Source organism: Mytilus californianus, unplaced genomic scaffold, assembly GCF_021869535.1.
Source record: "Mytilus californianus isolate M0D057914Y unplaced genomic scaffold, xbMytCali1.0.p SCAF_19, whole genome shotgun sequence".
Taxonomy (NCBI): domain Eukaryota; kingdom Metazoa; phylum Mollusca; class Bivalvia; order Mytilida; family Mytilidae; genus Mytilus; species Mytilus californianus.
The window spans coordinates 7,661,887-7,686,382 of NW_026262667.1; positions in this window are offsets into that span (position 1 = coordinate 7,661,887).

The following is a 24,496-nucleotide window of genomic DNA, read 5'->3' on the forward strand; positions in this document are numbered from 1 at the left end:
AAAATGTGTGAAGCTGTTTACAGTCCTGGAGTGGTCCGGTAAACTATTCCATAAAGAAGCAGCAGCAAAGCTAAAACATTTCTTTTCATATGAGGTAGTTCTTACCTGTGGTATTTCCAAAATGTTACTGTATCTAAAAGAATATTTAGTGTGTTTAATGTGATTCAGAAGTAAATTTTGTAAACATGAAGGAGCCAAATTATTTACAATTTTGTAAGTCTCATGTTCCAATGTCCTGATGCGTCTCACTTGTAGGGTTGGAACCTTTGCGTTCTCAAGAAGAGTTCCAGAGGATGATAAATAGTCGTCAAAGACGAATCTTTATGCTCTCTCTTGTATTTTATCTAGTTTTTTATAATTCATCTCTGTAGAAAAATGCCAAGCCAAAGGGCAAAAAAAAACTACTCAAAATGAAAGTATGGAAAATTGTAAGTTTGTTCGATCTGGTTAGATAGGATCCAATTCACTTGAGAACATTCAGCTGTTGTGATGCCTTTCTACACAAGTTACTTATATGTGCATCAAATTTTAGTTGGTAATCAATATCAATTCAAAGTAACTTGACGGTTTCTTCACATGATAAAATATTTTGCTGAATTTGGACGGATTTTTTGCAAAGGTTTTTTTTCCCTACAGCAATAACCTGAAATTTATCAGGATTTGCCTGCGTTATATTTTTTTTTTTGAACCAATCAATCAGCACTTGAAACTCAGATTGTTATATAGATGTGATATGGTTATAATCAGGACTGCTAAAAGACAGTATTGTCGTTTAACAAAATAAAAAATATCATTTATGAAGACATTAAACAATTCTAATGACGTGTTAAAGCTTTTTATGAATTGGTATACCATAATACGACCCCATATATCTGTTAAACGATAAACCCAGTAAAGTACACATGTTATTGAAAAAATACAGGATATGCTCCAGACTTCCTATATTGCCTTAACAATCACGTTAGTCACTCAAATTTCGAATTGACTTATATGTCTAAAAGAAAACAAAATATAATACTATTTTAAGCTGAAGTATGAAGCCTTATTCATCTTCAAATTAACAAAAAACAACATAGTAACAAAGAAAGCCTACAAAAACGGCAATATAGCAGTGTTAGAAAAAAGATAGCTATTTAGCTGAAGGTTACCGTCATACCACATTTCAGACCAATTTAAAACATACACATATGTCATTATAAAATGTAACACGATGGTGATAAACAAACATTCAAATTCCTTTGGGATGGTTTGCTAAAAAATATACCCAGAGCGTATATACATACGTCCTTTCAATTATACAGTCGATGTATAAATAATAGTTGATGGCTTTAACTCTTGCAATATCATACCACCTGAACGCCCTATAATTTCCTACTCTGGTTCATTTACTGAATATATTGATCACTAAATAGACCATGCAGGACTTATCAATTTCATATAATCGGTACAAACCAGAACTGATTGGTAACATTTGATTTAACTAAAATGTTAACAAACTGTCCGATTAATTAGCCATTCGTAGCCGTCGAAAAAAGTTAAACTTATTTGATAAGAACAAATATGACACAAAATGTCCATCTAAAGCAATTTTAATATTCCTACTTAAACAATTGTCGTGACGTCAGCCTATTCATTTACCGTGGATTCTTTTTCTTTACATCCCAGCTCCTTTGTTCTACCAGGGGTGATCTGAACCGGATCACCCTTACCAGATCACCCTAGCTTGAGTTTCTTTGTTCTGCATGCTTTCCTTTTTTCTGTAACATTTTGGCGGGAATTTCAAATTTATACTAAAACTTTGAAATATTTATACGGAAAAGACTAACTATCAAAATGTATCTTGACAAATTCAGTGTCTATGCTGGGAATCGAACTCAAGACCTTTAGCATATAGTCACACGATTCATACCCCTACACCAGGACAACTGGATACAAATCACTGTTAATTTAACATATTTAAACATTGTGTCCGGGCCTCATAAAGGGTAAATACCTTATAGTAATATATAAAGTATATAATAATGATTGTGTAGCGTTCTAAACTAGATTTTATGAAGCGTAAATGGTTTCTTATCTAATTTAGAACAGCTGGGATGTAAAATAGTTATCCCATTCGGAAATGGTGTGTCAGTGTTAGGTCACCCTCTGGCCTCCGGCCATCGGGGGATCTTACACTGACACACCGCGTTCTCATGGAATATTTATTACAGATAAAGCACAATTATGTTTTTCTCTATAAAATCAATAGAGGGTTGCTGCTCACAAGGAAGCTATCAAACCAAGAGTTCCAAGTGGTGAAGTTGAAATCGTCACTTTATAAATTTTACGGACGCCATCACGAGTTGGTTGACCGTTGCAGAATATCCGTTTCACAGATGACAACGGATATGTTTTAATTGTCGTAACTACAATCCCCCACCCTCTTTTTCCCGAATGTGACCTACCGAATAAGACTTATCACCGGGTTTGTACTAACATGAGCAACACGACGGGTGCCACATGTGGGGCAGGATCTGCTTACCCTTCCCGAGCACCCGAGATCACCCACTCTTTGGTGGGGTTCGTGTTGCTCAGTTTTTTGTTTTCTATGTTGTGTTTTGTGTACTGTTGGTTGTTTGTCTTTGTCTTTGTCTTTTTTTTTTAGCCATGGCTTTGTCAGTTTGTTTTCGACTTGCGAGTTTGAATGTCCCTTTGGTATCCTTCGCCTATCTCTTAATCATAGTCGAAAGGTAGTTGTAATTGATATTTTCTTTTTCTTTTACGGATGTCTAAACAAACATGTGAACAATATAGACACAACAAATTCCGAACATTCAAGAATAATTTACAACAATACAATTATTCAGGTTCCATTGATTTATGGTCAAATATCAAAATATACAGCACTGTTTTATAGAAGTTTTATAGAAATAGTGGTTTCCGAAACGATTAACAACTTGCGACAAGCGACTCTCTGTGATTACTCTTCCCGAATCATCTACTTGTTTTAAATGTTTGAATACATATTACATTCCAACTCACCAGGTACTTAAATAAAAGAAAAAAATCAAAAGAAAAAAGTTGTTCCATAAGTACAAGAAAAATCAACTTCATTTGAACTCTGGTGGATAGTTGTCTAATTGGCAATCATACCACATCTCCTTATTCTTATATTGAGAAATAAACACAGTTTCAAAAAATTTTCACGACACTTCACCTCATAGGATCTGCTTACCCTTCCGGAGCACCTGAGATCACCGCCGGTTTTTGATGGGCTTTGTGTTGCTCACTTTTCTGTTTTATGTGTTGTTTTGTAGATTGGTGTCTGGGCAAAATGTTCCATGAAACAGCGATGCAATAAAGAATTGACCCGATCTTACATTAAATTTTGCATTTGAAATATTTAGTGAAGATACGTTAAAAAAATATATGATTTTCGTGTGCATATCAGCTTGTATACAACAACGGCCTCGAAGGTCATAAGATTTGCAGGATTTGGTTAAATTTGTTGACTAAAAACAAAATTCTTACTTATATAATAAATTAGCAACCTTTCGGAATTTTGGGTCTTCAATGCTCTTTAACTTCGTTCTTCATTTGACTTTTTTAACATTTTGATACGAGCGTTACGGATGAGTTTTGTGTAGACGAAACGCGTGTCTGTTGTACAAAACGTTCATCCTAGTATCTATGACGAGTTTATTAGCCAGATATAAATTGCGATGGTACTTTTTTTAGTGATATTGTCTTTTATGATTACTATGAATAATTGGATGACGAAGCTCATTACACAAAGTAATATATCAATTGTCTTGTCGCCATGTATTGTAACCGTTAACTGCGTGTGTAGTCTTATAGATCAGAAACGTGTAACCATATTTTAAATTGGTCAAAGAAGCAACTGACAATGGAAAATTCCTTGTATACAATAAATGATTTGTACTGGCAGCTGATCAGTTAAAAAATCATTTGACGTGTATATTTATTCACTTATTAACCTTATATGAACTTAAATTAAACTTCCAGTATTTGTCATGGGATTTCAACTGTAATTACATTAAAGCGTCATTCCTCATACTCCTACTCTCCAACATAAGGCATTTCATGATAGCATTTTAATTGACATTTTTATTGCTAAAAAATAATATATCCTTATTTTAGTCATTTGTACGTGTTTCATTTCAAACAAATCTAAACTTAATTAGAAAATTTTTAGCTAGTAATCTGTTAATCTATTTTTCTAATCCTATAAGGATTAATTTGTACATTCTGCAGTCTCTGTATTAGGTTCTTGTCACTGTTATAAGGACAAATATATGTAACTGTCGTCGCCTTGCTTTTAAGTGTAATCGTCAATCTATCAGCGATAGGTTTTCAGGTTGGACAGATCAATCAAAAAGAAGTCGACTCAATTAATATAAATAAGAAGATGTGGTAAGAGTGCCAATGAGACAACTATCCATCCAAGTTACAATGTGTAAAAAGTAAAGTTTATTAACAAATAAATTACAGGAAATGATCGAATCCATGATATTTCATGTAGGAACAGAATTGAGTTCTGCACATACATGTCACAATTAAAAAAAGCTTTGTTTCACACTTCTATGAAGTGTTTTATTGACTTGATCGTCTTAATGTCGTCTTCCGTTTTTTGCCGTGGCATTTACAGTTGAATTGTGAGTTTGGCATGGTATCTTGGTATCTTCTGACTCTATGTTTTAAATGTAATTATGAAATGCAATACATCCTAAACGTAAGTCAATTCTACTACCAATTGTAACGGTGTACAATGTTTAACGACAGTTTGCAGTAGTTAAGTTTGATTTTCGCACCGGGAATCGACGTCGAATTGCCGTCTTTTACTTTAAACGGTGTTGCTCAGGGATAAAGGAAAGTAGGACAATTGGACACTTGAATTCTACTTTACTTTATGACAAAATCAAATACCCCTTTAAACAAACAACGCACTGTCTTATTTTACAAAAATGACAATCAGAGACACACATACGTTATTCAAGTTATTTTGTGAAACCAACTATGCGTAAAACAAGTTTTCGGTTTGCTTAAGTTTCTAATTGACGACACCTGTTGTTTTTGGTGGTTGCATTTTTCGAAATCCACTGGCATTCACATGAGAACTTATTATGCTAGCCTTTTTGTAACTGTTTATGATAAGTCGTATACTGACGTTGAACTCATTCAATATTCCATGTTTTTTTTTTCTGATTGGATTTCACTGATTTCCACAAACTTGAGATTGAGGAAAAAACGGAAACCCCTACTACAGACTCATTTGTTGACATACACTTGGATTTCGACAATAAGACTTAGTGGCTTTGCACAACGACCAACGTGAATATGATTTTTTTAGTTTTTAGAACCATGCAAATTCTTTTGCCAACTTTTTCTTGGTTGAACAACATCAGGGCAAATATGTCATGCAAGTTCAGGGCGAGAATAAATAAACAATAAATACAATATGTAGGTCCTGTAATAGAGGCCATCCGGGATATAGGTCCGGGTAATTTGAACTGCCATTTAAAATTGAGGGTATTTTGGATAGGAAAATTTTGCCTTATAACAGGTCACCTACGGACCCTCAAAGATTTGTGGCAAGGGTTCTTAACGTGCTAAGAGCGTGCTATTTTCTTCACACGAGGCATTGGATCAATATCATCATTCTGACCTGACGTGGCTGCGCACTTGTAAATCCCGCACATCCAAACGGACGCCCCACTTTAGAAATGGTTGTACTGCTGGTCATCAGAAGACCTAAGTAACCATATTTCTATTCCCCGGTCACCCTTGGGGTACCAATATCAACAACAATTTACTATCGTCGCGTGTATATTGAATGTATATGTCTCAATTGATTAGAACTTGTAGTGACTTCGGACTTTTATGTACTCCATTTATAAAAGTTCATTGGTAATGTTTACTACACTATTTTATTCTTTAATTCAATGTTTAAACAAAAACTCAATTTGCACATTTTAAAATTAATTTTTATAAGTACTAGAACACACCCGCGACATCGCAGGTCCGTGACTGAATTAAAGTACTTACGCCTTAAATTTAGTATTCGTATTATCTCATGAAGTCATGCTGATTATAAGGTGCACAGTTTGCTCTACTTTCAAAATCTTTCTGTTTGAACCCGTCGACCCGGAACTTGTTAATTATTGGTAATATTAATTATGTGGAAAACAAAAGACCCTGGAATGATGTAATTTTTAATCAACAGTTTGTCATATATTAAGTTCTACAATAAAATGGAGTGTTAACTTCTTTCAAATCAGACACCATTTTTAAATATGTATACAGTGAAATCATTATTATTCGTGAGATACCAGTTTTAGTGGATTTAGTGGCATAGGTGAACCACGAAATTTAATGTTCAACGAAGGACACATTTTTTAATTTTCAAGAAATACAAAGTTTTTCTCAATCGACGGAAATTGGAACGCATGATCATATAATGGCCTTTTAGTCCTAGATACATGATTTTTTTATTAGTTGTTATATATTGGCTTTGAACTAGCTGTCAGTAATTGCGAGTACTCTCAGATCTGTAAGGTTTTATGGTTATGTTGTTTACCGAGCCCGGGAATTTATATACGATCCGGGTAAACTTATCAATCCTTTAAATAAACTTATTCTAAAAGGTTACCAATTCAACACTGTAGTTAGATCTTTGGATATTGTTTTTATTGGTATAAATATTGATTTTGTAATCAGTAAATTAAAATCAAACATACTAATAGTTTTGTTATACACAAATGCACTTTAACGGTACTACAATCTGTCAATCCTTTTTTTTGGCATTGCACAAGGTAATGTTTTCTATGACTTAATGACGTCTTTACACTAAATCCATTGCATGTTGGATGTGTACTGATTGATATTTTAGACTTAGATACATAATTTTTTGTTACTTATTAGTTATAATTGGCTTTGAACTAGCTGTCAGTAACTGCGAGTACTCTCAGATCTGTACTCAGTGTCCTTTTGGTTGTTAGGGATGAGGGATGGATAAATACCCTGCCACGTCCAATTTGTGTTTATGTTTGATGATTTTCTGCTTTGTGTCGATCTGATGAGTTAAGCCTTTTTCGACTGATTTTTATAGATGTCCTTATGTTGTGCTGTTACACCACTGTCCGTGGTTAGGGGGAGTGTTGAGCGCTCACAAACATGTTTAACCCAGCCACATTCTTTACGTGCCTGTCCCAAGTCAGGAGCCTGTAGTACAATGGTTGTCGTTGGTTCATGTCTGTCATATTTGTTTTCGTAAAGTGTTTTGTTATAAATTAGACCGTTAGTTTTCTCAATTGAATTGTTTCATATTTTTCATGTCGGGACCTTTTATAGCCGACTGTACGATATGGGTTTTCTCATTGTTGAAGGCCATACGGTTGCCTATAATTTCTTACAGCCACTTTATTTGAACTTTGGTGGATAGTTGTCTCATTGGCAATCAAAACACATCCCCTTATTTTTATGAACATTTTTGTAAATTTATTCAAATCACTTGCCTCTTAAGTTTCTTTTGTTTTCCTTCAATCGTTTGACAATTTTTTTAAACAATCTGCCTTTAAGTTAATTTCTTTTTGTTTACACCTATCAATAAACGATACAAAACATGAGCAATTGTTTTATGTTTTGTGTCTTGAAAAAGCTTCCAATCACATGACAGTTGTTGTTCCATTCGTTTGATGTGTTTGTGCTTTTGATTTTGCCATTTGATTAGGGAATTTCCGTTTTGAATTTTCCTCGGAGTTCAGTATTTTTGTGATTGAACTTTTTATCATGTTCAGCAACCAATGTTCGTGTTCTAACACGTGTTGATCTGCTTGGTGTTGAGCATATGAATCATTTTTTTTTTCAGTCTTTGTCTATACTTTGTATCCTAATAACATTGACTTTACCATTTTCTTTTTGCACCTGCATTTCAACAATTAATGTCTCTTCAGTGATGCTCAAGGTTTAAGAGCAAACAAAACCAAAACGGACAAAAAGTAAAGCCAAACCAGGACAAGTCGCACATGCTCCTCTCTTATATATTTGCCCTACTTCTTTCTGCCTTGGTATATTGCATAACTGTTATACAATCTAATACCTTGTTTATAGGATATAACAATTCTAACAGTACAGGAATTAAAAAGAGAAAAATATGTCTTTTGTTGTTTAAAAAAGCTGATACAAATAAACAACTATTGTAGCCTTTTTTTTTTAAATTTTCAATCATCATACTTCTGGATTTTACACGATAATTTTTTTGCAGCTAAGAAGAGTTATTATTAGCATTTCTCTTCGGTTACAGACATCATGAGTTGTTGCTTCTAGTATTCTATCGTGCACAAACTTTGCTTTAAACATTATGAAACTATTTTCTTATTGACGGAAAGGGAATACATATAAAAATAAGATGTTGTATGATTGCCAATGAGACAACTATCCACCCACGTTCAAATGAAGTGGATGTAGGTATTATAGGCAAGCGTACGGCCTTCAACAATGAAAAAAACCCATACGCGTTTAGTCGGCTATTAAAGGCCCCGACATGAAAAATATAAAACCATGTAATTAAACAAACTAACGACATACAGTTGGAAAGCAGGTCACGGTTTGACCCCAAGTCTATCAGCAACAATAGAGTCACGTGACCGTGATTCGTGAAATTTCAGTAAAACTACGGACGAGAAAAACCTCATTTTTACTCACTAAAATACCACTGTCATAGTAAAAACTTATTGATCAACATAATTTTGAATATACATAGTTTTAACTCGTCAAAACTTACACATCAACTCAAAGTCCTTTATTCTTTATTTTATCTTCAAACTTGAAGTTTGTATGAAAATTGTCAAGGCTCCTGATCGAAAAATCTAAATATTTTCGAGGAAACTAAAAATGATGGGCTGAATTTTAATTTAATAAAGCATCTCATTAAGACAAACACTCGATATGAATATCTATGCAATACAGTTTTGGATACGCAAACGTCAAGTTATGTTCAACACGAAGCGGTGGTTTTTTTGCCGATTTGTGCAAGTGGTTATCTCCCCTTGATATCACCAGTCAAAAATAAAAACCCATCAAAATGAATAAAAAGGAGTTCATTTACAAAAATCAAGAAGAAAATAAAAGAAAGTCGATTTACAACTATGTTATTATAATATTAAGAAGAGATACTTCTCTACTTTTCAGAGAAGGATTACAGGTAAAAATTAAAAGACAAAAAATTGGTAAAAATTAGATCTTGAAACCTAGCTGAATTGATATAATATTAGCCCTGGCTGATGAAATTTACTTTCAGTTTGTAATTTTTATAATGGGATAAGGGATCACTCCTAATTTAACTACTTCTAACAATGTTTAATTCAATAAAACATACTGCATACAATTTAAATAATCTTTCTGAAAAAAAATAGTACTGACCATTTATACTTTATATTTTAAGAAAATGGGACCAAGAGTCACAATTTAGTTTCTTCAAAGTAAAAAAGCCTTTTAACTCAAGCCTATGTTTCTTAGTTGAACAGTACAGTACTGCCTAGAAAATATCATACAGAAAAAGGATAAGTTTACCAAAAAAATGACAAAAATTCTGTAAAAAATAATGCTTAAAATTATAAGTGAAAGCAAGGATTTGTACTATACAAATCCTTGGTGAAAGTGACATAATTTTGAATTTCAAAATCATTATTATGTAAAATTCAACTATTAGATTAGCTAGCACAGTAGCCCTTGTCCAATTTCTCAGGGTATTTTATAGTCCAAATAATTATGACGTCTTGGAAGGTTATTTTAAACTTTTGCATTTTATAGATTATGAAAGTAAACATTTTGAAAAAAAATTGGGGCTTATCTTCTCTTCAGGTTGCTGTATCTGCTGCTTTACATATTTATAAACAAAGTATTGTATATTTTACCTGAATAATTGGATATTAATCTCAGAAATGAAAGTTGGTATGACAAATCTTGTGCATTTTACTTTAATAATGATCAGTGATGATTAAATTTGACAAGATTTTGCCATTTGAATAAATTCAATTTGTAAGCACACATCTCTATGAATTAATTTCTTGTTTGACTTGAAAAGCTCGTGTTTGCTCTTATTAATGTAGCTTACTTAGTAAAGAGATAATTGATAAGCAAGGTTTTTAACTTATAAAATATAAATATAATTAATAACTGTCAACTGACCTTCATTTCCTTTTTTCATATGTTTTTTCCTCCAGAAATTTTCTTTGCAATGCATTTTCTATTGCTATTTTTGTGCTTTTGTTTATCCATGGCATAGGCCATCATTAATTTGTCATATTTGCTTCCAGTATCCTTAAATGAAATTTTCTTAGACCTATAGTTTCAAACGCCATAAAGAAGAACTTTGTTTGTTGTTTCACTTGTCCAATGTGTAAATTTTCACTATGCACATGACCCTGACACATATTTTGTAAACGTTATATATGACGTATGTTGAAAAAGAAAACAATGTCACCGTCAATTTGTGTAGGGGATCAAAAAGGGGTTTAATTACTTTAAAATGGAAATATCATATGGAATTGTGAAAAACAACAATTTTTAATCACAATTTCATTCATATCTATAATAAAATCAGTATTTTAGAGTACTTAGGAAACAAGTACAAGAAAAAGAAGTTGAACTTTACTGTTTTGAAGTAGAAACGCAGCCAAAACCAGGTACAAATTGACATGACTGGTGGTCACCAAAATTGATGTATAATAGTAAAAAATGATGGCTTCATAATTGTGTAGAAATTTGAAATAGGTTACCCGGTTTCATTTAAGATTTTTAACGTTCTATTCCGTATTTGGATACGCAAACGTCAAGTTATATAATTTCGATGTTTTTGGCGAACAAAAAAAATGGCTGATCATTTTTAGAACGGACAGGATAAAGTAATAGCAAATAAAAGTTATTTTCGACAATGTTTCAATGTCGTATTGAAACTATATTGTTCACAAAATCTACAAACTTTAAAAATCAATTATAATAAAAGCATGACAAGTTGAAAAAAATAGTTTAAACGTCGATTTTTTAGCCGATTTATTTCGCGGACTTTTTGACGTCACCGACGACTGTAGCGCCACCTAATTAATTCCCCCTGCTATTGTTGCTGATAGAGCTTGACGACAACGGACGTTTCCAAGGACTTGCTTTCCAACTGATAATTCATATTGATTGATTGATGTTTGCTTTACGCCGCCTTAGCGCAAAAAGGCTATATCGCGGCGAGAGCTTATTCAAATATTTTTACAATTTAAAGTATATTTTTAAAATCAGACAAAAGGTCCTTCAATATACTAAAACTCAAGTCTAAAGCAAAATTGCTTATTTACAAATAAAATTCAACACTTAGATAACGTGATAAAAATTAAAATCATTTTAAATTTATACAACATTTTTATATTTTATAATATATTCCAACTTCTTTTAAGAATGAAACAATATTTGTAATTGGAACACTAACAAATAAGTCATACATATTATTGACATTAAAATGCTTCTTACGAATATCAGCAAAGTCAATACAATTAATTAAAACATGTTTAATAGTATACTTGCAGTTGCAAGGTATACATTGTGGTTCATCTTCCTTTTTTAGAAGATACTCATATGTTATTCTAGTATGACCAATACGGCATCTAGAAATAACACACTGATCTTTTCTGCACATAAAATTATTAAATGGTTTACCTAATTTAGATTTAATTTCATGTAATTTATTATCATCTTTTTTCTCCATTCATTTTTCAATATATTAAAAACATATTCTCTAATATTACATCAAAAATCAGTATATGGTATATCACAGTTAGATAAAGGGTCATCCAGGGCATTTTTTGCTTCCTGGTCTACAACCATGTTTCCATGGATTCCAACATGACTCTGTACCCATAGAAAAATTATTTCTTTATGAAGAATTTTTAAATTCCTCATTACATATAAAATCTTGGGAATTATTGGGTTTTTAATTTTAGTATGTTGTATAGCTTGTAAGCATGAAAGTGAATCAGAACATATAATAAATTTTGATTTGTCTGAAGAAGCAATAAATTTCAAAGCCAAAATTATTGCCTTTGCTTCAGCAGTAAATATGGATGCGGCAGATGACAAACTGAGAGATTTAATTTATAACAAAACAATTTACGAAAAACAAATATGACAGACATGAACCAACGACAAACACTGAATTACAGGCTCCTGACTTGGGACAAGCACATAAAGAATGTGGCGGGGTTAATAGATATAAGAATATGTGGTATGAGTGCCAATGAGACAACTCTCCATCCAAGTCAAACATGTTTGTGAGCGCTCAACCCTCCCCTAACCTGAGACAGTGGTGTTACAGCACAACATAAGAACAAACTATAAAATCAGTTGAAAATGCTTAACTCATCAAATCGATACAAAGCAGAAAAACATCTAACAAAAACACAGACCGGACGTGGCAGGGTATTTATACATCCCTAACAACAAAAGACACAAAGTAGAGATCTGAGAGTAATCGCAGTTACTGACAGCTTGTTCAAAGCCAATAACAACTTATAAACGAAATCATGTATCTAAGACTCAATCAGTACACATCCAACATCCAATGGTCTCGTCCTTAACATCCATAAAATATATGCCACTGGAAGTTAAGCAAATCAATCTTGTATTATTTTAAACATTGGAACTAGACAACGGAAAGAAAACCAAAATGGAAAAATTTTGAATCTTCATATTAACCCTTAACTTTGTCGCAATGATTAGTGCTGGTTGACGTTATTGTGGGAAACTTTCGTCATTATCCATTTCATGCTGATGAAACCATGAGGGAATCATGAAAATCAGCCTACAAAATAAACAAGCATTACTTCAGCGTCTTGGTATTTGATTGTATATTACCACCAAAACAAACCTAATTCTATTTTTTATATTTCCCTATCAGATGATAGTCAACGATTCACTACACCACTTGCAATTTCACATCAGCAATGTTTGGCATAGGTGAAAAAAACGGTTTTGGAAGTACGAAAACAGTTGTGTAGTGCTTGTGAGATTTGGTTAACCTGCATTCTCGTTGTGAATTCATGTTTAGACAACATGTACTGTGTACATGCTTCCATCTTTCTGGACAACCCACAGGATTTCCGCTTAACTTGAGATAGAAGGATAATGATGATTTGAGGCAGTATTTTCCGAGGATCAAATAGACTTCCTACAAGACCTATTATGTAACTTTTAACGTTGATAAGTGTGCTCAAAAGAAGGTTTTTGCACAGACCTTGCCTTTGTTCATACAACACAAATGAAACATCAATCTCTGTTCATACAACGCAAGTGAAACATCAGTAAAGGTCTCGTAATGGTTGACGCAATTGATGATGAAGAAAAGTTGGTTTTCCTTTTTGAATTGTTTCACATTTGTTACTTATTTCGAGGCTTTTTACACAAGACTATATACAGTATGGATTTTTCTATAGTTGCTAACATCCACGTCATTTAGACTCTGATGAATAGTTGTTTTATTGACAAACATACCACATTTTATTTTTATACTCAGTACCTTAGTACCTTTAAGAGTATATAACACGCTGCCGTTGAAAATTAAGTAGTTTACCGATGTTCAAGACAGGGAGATTCTTTAGCGTGGAAGTCAGGTTGTAACTGACCATTTAAAATGCATTAGAAAAAAATGAACTACCTAATGGGAATCAGTTTTGAGGAGGCAGCAAAACGAAGCTTCGTCAAAAACAAATATAACAAAATCAATACGAGGTCATATATCCTAACTGTTTCACTCCTGGTTAGATATCTCGCATACAATGCAAGTCTGAAATATTTTTATGGGATTGTCTTTCATGAAGGATTTTTGTGTGAATTTGAGTGAAGTTATAAAGTCAAGATCATATCAACTTTATATCGGTTGAAATACTTGGCTTTTTCTTATAAACCAAATGGCTTGGCCATCAGTATGCCGTCGAGCTAAATGCATTTACAGACAATCCTACAACTGTGTTTTCGATTTCATTAATAAAGATAATTTTGAAAACAAGCTAAATTTGAATAATGAAGAGTCTAAAAGCATTAATTTAACACCCTTTTCATAAATTTTAGATATTTCCAACAAATCAAAATGTTATTCGCGGCTTTATGCCTCTATTGAAAACATTTTGAAACAACATTATGAAAGTTTGTATCGCTGGATGTTTCTTACCAAAATGACATAATTATAACAAAAAAAATACATCTTTACTTTCAACATAAATAGGGTTTTGGGTGAGAATGATATTTTAAGGGTCAATACTCAAAATACATGGCAGAGTAACTTTGGAATAGAAATATGGTAACTCTTGGTCTTCTTCCGCCCAGCAGTAAAACCGCAAAAGTAGGGCGTCCGTTTGGCTGTGCGGGATGTATAAATACGCAGCCACGTCCGTTCAGAATGGAGACGTTAAATCCGATGCCTCGGGTAGAGAGTGTCACGCTCTCTGCACGTTAAGAACCCTTGAAACAACTCATTAAGTTGGTCGTAGGTTACCTGTTTCAAGGCAAAATGTCTGTACCTATCCAATATACCCTCATTTTCCAGTTGCTGTCAAATTTCCCCGACCTTCATCCCGGACGGCCCCTATTACAGGACCTACCTATTGTATGTATTGTTAATTTGTTCTCGTCCTGAACATGCATACAGTATTTTCCACTGGATTTAAAGCAAACAACAATCAATCAATCAAAATCTGTGAAAATTGCTGTTTGGATCAATCTTAAAGTAATTATATTCTGGTGATCTGTTAAGAAACAAGTCGATTTTTTCGATCCTCAAATAACAAATTGAACTGTTATACGTTTGATTGATTAATTCTGTTTTAACTTAACCTAAACATGTTTGCAAACTTCGAGCATTTAGCGGATTTGGATATCCGCGTGCATTCCTGTTAAAAAATAAGGGCGACAGATTTATTGTTATTATTAATGCACCTATCAGAAATAGAACCCATAATTCATATTGTGAACAAATATTTGAGATTTAGATAAATATGCAAAGCTATAAATAGTACTTTATTTCCATTTCGTAAAAGATCTTTAAAGTTAGGTAAGTGGTCTAAGGGAGAGAATTGGATGTAAGCATGGGGTAAATTCAGTAAAAAAATCTATTGACTTCAATACAAACCTATTACTGGAATTAATAATTGAGATAAAGGATACAACAGATACAGTTAAGTCTGCCTCATATCTTGACTTATCTAGAAATTGACAATGAGGGTCTGTTGAAAACAAAACTTTACGACAAAAGAGATGATTTCAGCCTCCGAATTGTGGACTTTTCATTTCTATGTAGCAACATTCCAGCAGCACCTGCATACGGAGTATATATCTCCCAGTTAATACGATATTCCAGGGCTTGTTTTTCTTATCATGATTTCTTTGATAGAGTGTTTGAAGCTAATCAACTAAGAGTTCCAAGTGGTAAAGTTGAAATCATCCCTTTAAATTATACGGACGCCATCACGAGTTGGATGACCGTTATGGAATTTAGAATCTGCTTGCCCTTCCGGAATACCAGAGATCACCCCAGTTATTGGTGAGGTTCGTGTTGCTCAATCTTTATTTTTCTATGTTGTGTTTTGTGTACTATTGTTTGTCCGTTAATCTTTTTCTTTTTTAGCCATGGCGGCTTGTCAGTTTATTTTCGGCTTATGAGTTTTAATGTCCCTTTGGTATCTTTAGCCTCTCTTTAAAGTTATACACTGAACGCATAAGTTTGATCTATGACACAATATAGATACAATATTAATAAAAAAAAAAGATGTCTTAACAATGTCAAAAAGACAGCTCTATGGTCGGGTTGTTGTCTCTTTGACACATTCCCCATTTCCATTCTCAATTTTAACTCTAACCTGGGACAAAATGGCGTTAAATAAAAGTATATAATACAATAAAGTTAAATAAATACAACGAATCTAGGTTATTTGATTTCTATAAAAGTGATTCTGTTTTAATCCATTTATTTTCATCATGGCTTATTTGTTCACCTTGTGGTTTACCTTCAGAAATCAGAAGCTTTCATATAGAATCCATTAAAATGCAAATGTAGCACAATTCATTTACTATCAATTCTAATCGTAAGATTATTGTGAAAAAGCTGCCGTTGTCTATATAACATGCCACTGTGTTCTATTAAAGGGGTCATTTAACGTAACAGAAACAATCAATGATCTGTCATTAACACCCAATTCTCCAATTAACGAAAACATTAAGATATGGCATACGACAACTACTGACTTAGGCAACCACATGGCAAAGTGGCGTGGTTGGTATCTTAATGCTCACTCTTTTTAATGTCCATCAGTAGATTAACAAACCGAACATAAAAAGAACATCTTCTTCGTTTGCGTTGGGTATAAGGGTCTATTCTTAGTATTATAAATCACTACAAACCAGTAAAAGTCTGAAATGGCCTATATCTGTACTCGACTAAACTGATTTTTATTCGACCAGTCTGAATTGGTCTGAAATTTACTTGATAATACTCGACTGTAGTCTGAACCATACTTAACACTCTGAACTTGTACTTGACCAGTACTTAACCATTTTATACGCGTCTGAACCATGCTCGACCTAATCTGAACCATACTCGACCTAGTCTGAACCATACTCTACCTAGTCTGAACCATACTCGACCAAGTCTTAACCAACCTAGACCTATTTTTTGTATCTATCTATTGTATTTCATCAATTTAGGAACTGTTTTTAACAACAGCTATTTCCCCTGGGTAGAAATTTGAACAACAATTTGAAATTAAAAATGTATTCAATATAGCATTGAAACCAAAATTTCACAATAAACATAATATAACTTCATCACCATATTCATCAACACTTATATACATACATATATATCACCTTTAAAATAAAAATAAAACAAGCTGATCAAATAATCTTAAAACTGAATTGTGACTGATATTTTCAATGTTATTTAAAATTTTTTGAATGTTTCAGATATATTTTATGGTTACTGGACAATTTTCACCATTAACTTAAGCCTCGTATAGATTTATGGTGTCAGTTGAGTTTAGTTAATAATGCAGTGAACATTTTTTTTATTAAAATATATATAAAATAGCATATAAAGCAACTTAATAAATTTAAAAAAATGACACCTTTGTTTTGTTAAACCAAGAACTTAATATAATCATGATAATAGAACTTCCATAGTAATCCTGTGATAAACTTTTAAAAAAAGAAATGTGTTTCAAAGTTACAGTAAAAATTTATTTCAATTAAATTTAAATAATTTTTGTCAAAATTAGACATGGCATACAAGAAGCACTTAAATAAGGTTTAATTACCTCAGTACATGTGTGTTTTACAGGTAAAAAGAAAGCCCCATGTTTCTTAAACTCGTGTATTACTTATCTAGTGAATTCAAAAGGCCTTGCGATTTAAGTGTCACAGGATGTTGCAATTTTGAATGAATGTTATTTAGAATTTAATTAATACTCTCTGACCAGGTGTGATCTTTTTCATGAGTTTGCCCCAAGCAGGAGGTATTACTTTATACTTCACCACTAATCAGAAGAACAATTTTATTAATTTCTTTATTTTTTATTCCTTTTTGATATATATTGTATATAATATATCCCAAATTATAATAATAGATATATTTCTAAAATAAGGTTAAACAATTTCAGTGATTTTGTTGGCTGTTGTTACCTCATTAAAAAGATAATTATATAACTATTGTACATTTTTTGTATGTAACCATGAAACCTATGTAGTTTTTATTTAGGAATTTAGGAAAATTAATTTAAAAAAAAAAAAACATGCAAAACAAGAAGCACCTTAATAAGGTTTAATTACCCTCAGTATAGGTGTGGTATTAGGTAAAAGAAATCTTTTTTTAACAAAACTCTAAAACGTTAAAATTAATATAATTAAATTATTATATAAGATAATTTGATTTAACTATCTCTATTCGATAAATCTGAGAATCATGTAAGAATGTAAAAATCTGTTTTTATAATATATCTTTATTTTATTGTGGCTGTTGTCATGTTAGTTAAAAAGAAATTTATTTTAACAGTTAAAATTTAGAAAAAGTAGAGGTTATTTTGTCAAGTATGGTTCAGACTGGTCGAGTATTATTCAGACCTTTGGTCGAGTATGGTTTAGACTGAAAAAAATAGGTCGAGTACAGGTCGAGAATGGGTTAAGACTATTTCAGACTGGTCGAGTAATAGTTCAGACTATTTTCAATGGCAAAGATAAGGGTCAAGTACAAATCAGTACAGTCGAGTATGGTTAAGACTGGGGTCGAGTAATGTCGAGTAAAATTCAGACCAATTCAGACTGGTCGAGTAAAAATCAGTACAGTCGAGTACAGATATAGGCCATTTCAGACTTTTACTGGTTTATAGTGAATATTGATCATGGTTATGATCCAAAGATTCCTGAATTTCCTTTTATACTAAATACAAAGAATAGCAAAATTTTATCATTTGACAACTACTTCCATTCAACTGTTAGCAGTATGTTGAAGTTGGAATGAATTTAAAAAAAGAACTAAAAAGGCACAGTTAAATTAAGCTTAAGTGTATTAATAGTGAGCCAATGAAGTTGAAGTTGAAGTTGGAATGAATTTTAAAAAAGAACTAAAAAGGCACAGTTACATTAAGCTTAAGTGTATTAATAGTGAGCCAATGCCAAGTTTGCAAAATTACGACAAGTTTCCTAAATAATGCAAAGATACAAATATAAAGTTTTTTTTAAAGCGCTTTCGTATATTTCTTTATATGTATGTAATAAATAAAAATATATTCAATTTTGATATATGTGCATTTATTGATATGAAAACCATTAGTGTTTTATTGAATATATTTTAATCTGGTCTTTATACATGTAGAAGCTGTCATTTTCGCCATGATAAATGGCATGAAAAGACCGAACATAGTTGGTTTTCTAATGAATTTTGTAATCTAGAATGTTTTATAAAAAGACTACCCCTATCAATCCAGCAATTCTTTTAATTACGATATAAAGAGGAGTAACTCCATTTTTTTCTGTGACTTAACTGATATTCTTGTTCTTTGGTTCTTGATAACAAGTTCAATGTCGTACAAATTTGCTCGAAATTTCTGAATATTGAAATGAATAAATACTGCATTTATATCTTAACAGACGATATATCCGCTTTATATAATTACGTTGGAGAATATGATCTAAATGTTATAAACAGTATATTTGGGCACACAAAAGCAGCATATTAAAGGTGGCACGGTAGTATTTACATTCCGGTATTTAGGTTGCTCTTTTGTGTACCTAAGTCAATGTAGCAGAACACTGTGAATGGACAACAAAATACAGTATCTACCGAACATACTTTCCCAAGCTGAGGGATGAATCAGGTGAAAAAAAATATAAATAAAGATCACGGAAAAAGTAAACGGTCATCATACATATTCAAAATTATTTCTGAATATTATATTGAAAGTACTTCAGTAAACTGTGTATATAGGTTCTTGGGCATTGTTAGAAAGTGATAAAAATTCTAAAAAGCTATCATTATCCCTATGGTCTAGTAAATACTACCTAAATGCTGTTATCTTTCTTCACAACCACGTTGAGACAAGACGGGCAAAAGACGACTAAGTTTTTTATCATAATTTATTTATTTCGGTATGTGATTCCGTTAAATATCCCATATACCTCCTTGATAAAAACTTAAGGATATGCATGAATTGACCGTTGAAATTAAAGAAAATGACATCTTGTATGAGGATCATGGATGGATGAAACATTCTTGATGGGTTTTGCTCATTGCTGAAGGCCGTACGCTGACCTATAATTGTTAACTTCTATGTCATTTGGTCTCTAGTGGAGCGTTGTCTCATTGGCAATCATACCACATCTCATTTTTACAATTGTTAAACTATTAGAAGAAAAAAAAGTTAAAAAAGATTAATGATTTAAGGAAATGCCTAGGGGCCCAAGAGAACAGGCAAGAAAACTGACCAGCCTACTCAATTAAGATTAGAGTTTAACTCATCTGCCACCAGAGGTGTTCGAACGCACAAACTCGGTGTTGACAGGCTAGTGTGAACTACTTAGAGCACTGGGCCACCCTACGTTACTTTTGCTGCATACAATAAAACTATACATCCAAGGGTTCCAAATAGTACATTTTAAGTCGTCATCATTTCAAAAATAAATTAGCATCAACGGTGACTAGGGAATAGAAATATGATCACTTTTGGTCTTCTTTTGACCGGCAGTAAAACCCTTTCCAAACTGGGGCGTTCGTTTGGTGTATGGGATCTATAAATACGCAGTCAAGTCCGGTAATAATGGGGACGCTCAATCCGATGCCTCGTGCAGAGATTGCCACGATCTCTGCATATTAAGAACATTGCAATGTTTTCGTTCCATAGGTGGCCTGTTACGAGGCTACTTTTCTGTCCCTTTCCATTATACCCTCCTGTTACAGTGGCATTCAAAAGTTAGAGGAGTTTAACATGTCTCTGGTCGACGAAGAAACGAATCATAATATGCCTATCATTGATATAAAAATATTTTTAATAAAATAGTTTAGAATAACAAAAAGTGGAAGCGGGTTTATTTGTCATGCTCCGTGGACAGTATTGGTTTCGTATATACTTGTTTTGGGGCTATAAACTTCTTGCATTTTGTAAAAACAGAAACATTAATTTAGTTATGAAATCTTTTCATACATATTTAGATTTACTCCGATATAACATTTTTTGAACGTTTGCCCATATATAATTAATGGCCATTTAAATGCACAAATTTTTATGACATCACAAATTATATCTACCTATTCATGTTCCAATAAAATTCATAACTTGAGCAGTATTAAAGATGTATACTCTTGTGGCAATTTTCGGGCCAGATAATGGCTATTATTCCTCCTTGTTGTGGTTTAAAAGTTCAGGTCCAAGCACATTGTCGTGATTTGGTCATTTAGCTCATCGAAGTGTTTCCTTTTCGCTTGGCAATTGAAAGTAAATTTGTTTAGAAATGAAAGAGTTTTTTTAACGTGTTGGATATATTACGATACTTCCGATTAATACTGACCCCGAGAAAACAAGAATTTAGTAAACAGTAAAAGCATTTAGATATCAAGACTTTTTTCGTACATTTATGTTATTGTATTAACAAAAATACGTAAACCGAACTCCAAGGTATATTCAAGAAGTGGGAAGTCCAAAATACCTGACAAAATCAAACGCTCGACTATGTTAACAAACTTAACGAATGGAAACAACTGTCATATTCCGGACTTTGTGCAGTAATTTTCCGAAGTAAAGGTGAGTAAAACCTGGTTTTATAGCTAGCTAATCCTACAACTAGTATGACAGTTATTCATAATTCTTTTACATGTATATTGACAAAATTGGGTGAGCAACCCAAGCAGACATAATTGGTTAACGTGACAATAATTTTGATCAAGCAGCCAAAACTGTGTAAATATACATAAACATGTCTATCTTGTGTAGTACACCGAAATTTATCCTTTTCATAAATCCCAATCATCTCTATATTTAAAAAATGCACAAACAAACTTGGCCATCTTATTTCATGAAAAACTATTACACGATGGTAGGAATGCCCTTTTCCGTCAGTCGTCATATGAAATATGCACCTATTCGTCGTGATTTTTTTATTGTCAATTAGACTAAATAAACGCAGAATATTTTTTCTTTGTTCTTCAAGGTTTGCAAACATAGATTATATCACGTTATATAAGGAAGGATGTCAAAGTACCTGTAAAAAAAAATATATGGGAGACATTATAGAATATGTTGTTCATATGACCGATTATGAATTTATATTGAAAAGGAATAAATATTAAGTTCGTAGAAAGTATTTGTCATTTAGAGAGGAATTTATTCTAAGAATTTTGAAAATGAAACAGCCACGGAAAGAAAAGGTAGTTAGTGTAAACATATTTTATTAATTAAATTCAGGTTAAGTAATGTACACAAATTGGCATTTACATATTAATACAAGTGAATAATTAATAGGACCCAGAAACAAGCTGTTAGCTTATATTAATCCGTTTCCTAATTCAAATAAGAACATTTCATATTGTAATACTCAAGGAGTAGAATGTAAAAAAAAAATAACAATGTTACACTAGAAGGAAAACAAACAAAACATATACATGTAATAAGGTTGTGAACACAAAAGAGAAAAAAATATTTTTACATCAGAAATACAATAATAAAGTGTATGTTTCTGAACGGACACAATTATTTAAGATATAAGTATTACTTGTTGAACAAGATGTTTGAAATCAAATTCTTTGCTACTGATTATGAATGTTTGAACTGCCAAGAATATTTCAATGTTTTGTTCGTAGCTGAACTCCGTTGAACCGTATAGCAAAATTTCTTCCGACAAGAAATGTATGATATTGATGTTATAAAAATGCTGTTCACGCATGATGTGAAATCGGGGGCAGTGCAACAAGTAATGCGCTGTTGTTTCTATAGCACCACATAAACAAAGTGGTGAGGCCAATATATTTTTTACAAAAAGATGTTGATTTAGAGAACTGCATTGCATTCGAAGTCTTGAGTGATATATTTGACCTAATCGCTTACCAATGTAATAATAATTTGGAGGCCTAGTCACCCGAGACTGGACACAATTCCTGAATGCCCCCACCAAAGTACTGGTCTTAGCATTCCAAGGGAGGAGATTCCATGAACGTACAGTTGTTGGTAAATAATAATTCGAATACAGGGCTGTTCTTGTTTGAACAGGGGGGATTAGCGACTAGTTTCTCGTATTATGATTATGTATGGTTGCATGGGATCCTGGAACCAAGTTTGATAAATATTCCGGAGTAATATGATTTTTCATCTTGTAAAAATAAATTAATCTGTGGGCCTCCCTTCGATCTTTAAGCTTTTCCCAACCCGTTTCGAGATATAATCTCTCTAGGGACACCAACCTAGTACCCCCAGTTACGATCCTGGCAGCCTCTGCTTGTACTTTTTCAATTTTATCAATCAAAAGATGTGTATTTTTGTCTCAGATAACATCAGCATATTCTAATAATGGTCTTATATATGTTAGGTATATTGTCTCGAGTGTTTGTCTGTCAAGGATGAATTTAAATTTTCGTAGAACATTTAGTCGTTTGTATGCCTTTTCGGTTATTACATCAATATGTTTATGCCAAGTGCCATCGTTTGAAATATGTAATCAAAGGTGTTTATGGGTGGATACCTCAGTTACAGTTAGGTTGTTCGTGTTAAGTTTTGGATGATCAGGTTTGTGAAGTGTCCGTGAAATTGTCATGGTCTCGGTTTTCTGAGGGTTAAAGGTCACTAGCCAATTTGAAGACCATCTATGGATTTTTGCGAGATCACTATTCAAGTTGTTTGCCGATTCCCGAGGGTCATCTACTATCAAATATAAACTTGTATCATCAGCAAACAACTTAATAGTGGACTGTTTATCAGATATGATATCATTGATAAATATCAAAAGTAAAAGAGGTCCCAGGATCGACCCCTGGGGTACTCCAGCCTTTATATTGCCCCACTCGGATGATACATTATTAATTACAACCCTTTGCTTTCTATCAGATAGATAATTTTTTACCCATGCCAAAATAGAACCTTTAATGCCAATAGCTTCTAATTTTCTCAACAACTCATTATGCCAAACTCTGTCAAATGCCTTACTTATATCACAAAAAAATACTCTAATTTCTTTCCCGTCATCTAATGCCTTCCCAAACTCATTTGTAATATTAAACAATTGATTAATGGCTGAGTCCCCTTGAGTGAAACCTGATTGGTTGGGTGTAATTATCTGGTTAGCAAGTAGATAGTTATGAATATGCTTAAAAACACATCTTTCCATGACTTTTCCGATAACGCTTATCAATGAGATCGGTCTGTAGTTTCTGTAGTCACTTAGAGAGTCCTTCTTAAATACAGGGGTAACATTAGCACATTTCCAGTCGGAAGGAAACTTGCCAACTGATAAAGACAGGTTAAATAACCTGCACAAAGGGTATTTCAAAATTCCATATGCTTCCTTTAGAAAAGGTAGTTGATATGCTAGTTGCAATTATTTCATGCATATTTAGGACGAGATCACATTACCAAAAAATACAATTTCTAGATTTTTTTATAAATTGGGCTGTTATTTCCTCTTTTGTCAAGCTTTTTCTGTGACTAACAGTTAGATTTCCACTGCATCAAGATTCCTTGTAAAAAAATAATTGTATGTTTTATTGCTCATCCTTTCTGAGCCTTTTTTACCATCTCTGCAATTTTAAGGGATCTCTTTTTTTTTTATTGTATTCTTTTAACTCGGGGACTCTTTCTTTTAACTACATTGGTGTTTTCAACTGTGTCCCTTCTTCCAGTCGAGTCCCTTATGTCTTCCGTACACATTGTTGACGACTAAGATGACACTTTAGCGCTAAAAGTTTTGAGACGTTTTATATTTAATGTGTTTC